Raw genomic sequence first — 2,107 nt, 5'->3', positions numbered from 1 at the left:
ACACACACACACACACACACACACACACACACACACACACACACACAGATGTGTTTTCACAGCTGCAGATGTTACAGTGCGCTCCTTGGTGAGTCCACGAGGACCAAACAGCTGATTTTCTCCTGACTTGAACACGTTCGATCAACGTGCTCACGCTGAAGAGTTTAGTTTTTGAACTAAAAGTCATTTAATTCTTGACGTCTCCGTAAACACCTGGATCTGTTTTCAGATTTTCTTCTTCTTTCGGTGGCTCCCTTCTGCAGCGGTCGTCACGGCAAACTAACTCGCAGGAAGGCTTGCCGATTGTTTTTGAGCCAGATGTTCTTCCAGACACCGAGCCACCACAGCCTCTGTGTGGAGCAGAGAGCTGCTTCGAGGGCGCCCGGGGGAGCAGAGGGTGGGGGGTAAGGGCCTTGCTCAAGGGCCCAGAGTGGGACAAATGAGGGTGGAGGCAGGTGTGGGTGCTTCACCTTTCCCAACCACATTTTGATGTCTGTCTGGGGAGTTGAACCGGCAACCTTCCAATCACAGGCCCACCTTCTCTAACCACTGCGCCACCACGCCCTCTTTCAGAGGTTGACATGGTTTAATTAAAGTGGTTCCAGTGTTTCCTCCACCCTGCCCTGTCAACCGGACCCCACCCCCACCGTCTACAACTGCTGGCACTGACGTAGCGCTAAGCTAGCAGCGCACCATACAGACTCGCTAGCTAAAAAGCTACGACTATGGAGTAGCGCTCCGTCAACAACAGTCCTGGACGAGATGAGCGCCCTGCCAAGGCAAGTAAACCAGGGGAAACACTGGGTCTGGTCCTGGTCCTGGTCCTGGAGGGCCACTGTCCTGCAGGTTTTAGATGTTCCTCAGCTTCAATACGCCTGGCTTTAAGTAACCAGACTTCTGCAGAACTTCAGAAGAAGTGTTTCGCTGAATGCCGAGTCATCATTCACACGCTGCGTCTGAACTCTTTATTTTAAATTTTTTATTCGTGTATCTAAACGTTCAGGTGGCTCGACGCAGCGAAGACGTGTCAGAGCTCCCGCAGACTTTTGTCAAACTTCACAACTGAAGGACACGCGTGTCCAACGTGTTTTAGAAGTCCTTTGACCAACAAAAGTTGCCACGAATGAGTGATCACTGTTGGACACGTTTGAGAAAATACAAATACGAGTTGTTTTTACCGCAACACATTTCTGTCGATGGTGTTCAGGTGTTTTCAGGTGAGAGGAGCGTCCTAAAATATCACCTGACAACAAACACTGACTGCAGCGTTTCGCCTCAACGCTGAACTACAGAAACACGTTGTTGTGGTAAACAGCTGCTCTTTGATGTGTTGTGTGTGTTTGTGCGCATCAGCGGACTGAACCAAAGACGCATTCATTGTCTGAAAGGAGCCAGGTGAGCTCGTCGGCACGGCAACAGGCAGCGACTCACCGAGCAACGGACAATCCCCAAAACAATCAAACAAATTCTCTCATTAACGAGGAAATCAATTCCTGACGTTTATGTCAGCTTCTGTCGGCTGAAGTGGAAAAATAAAGACGTTGAAATGTTTTTGGCCTGAGAAGAGAGATATTTAATCTTGAAGAACTCCGTCTCTTACCACTTATCTGCAATAAAGTTTAGATGAATGGTAAATTAGCCCAACTAGCTAAAATGTTCACGGCTAGTGAAAAGTAGCAAATGACTATGAATAAGTACCGTTAGTAATTCGCTGTACGGACTTAGAGAATTTGCTAACTAGAAAAGCAGAATGCTAGCTAAAAGCAGCAAAACTTAAAAGTTCTAAAAGGCAACGTAAAATACCAAAAGTGTCGCTAATTGTAGCAGAACATTAGCTTTTACCTAAAATTAAATTTATTTAATTAACAGTTAGCTGTTCTAGCCTCAGAATGGGATTAGCAGCAGTAATGCTAGCAGCAATAATATTAGCTTTAGCTGTAGTATTGTGAGTGGTAATAATATTGACATTAGCTATAATAGTGTTAGCGGTAATATTATGAACAGTAGTATTATCACTAGCAGAATTATTACTAATAACATTAGCAGCAGTAACATTAGTGCTAGTAGCATTAGCAGGACTAGCATTAGTGATAGTACTATGTACTGT

At 45.5% G+C, this 2,107-nt stretch overlaps 1 protein-coding gene across 1 annotated transcript in view; it reads left to right on the top strand.

Moving 5' to 3' along the window:
• The window catches only part of dyrk2 (dual-specificity tyrosine-(Y)-phosphorylation regulated kinase 2), an 18,263-nt gene that overhangs the window by 7,235 nt on the left and 8,921 nt on the right, over nucleotides 1-2,107 (top strand). The window lies entirely within an intron of this gene.

Source organism: Nematolebias whitei, chromosome 22 (genome assembly GCF_014905685.2).
Source record: "Nematolebias whitei isolate Nwh7 chromosome 22, NemWhi1, whole genome shotgun sequence".
NCBI classification, from domain to species: domain Eukaryota; kingdom Metazoa; phylum Chordata; class Actinopteri; order Cyprinodontiformes; family Rivulidae; genus Nematolebias; species Nematolebias whitei.
The sequence above is the reverse complement of the archived record's forward strand: the minus strand, read 5'-3'. Positions and strand labels throughout refer to the sequence as shown.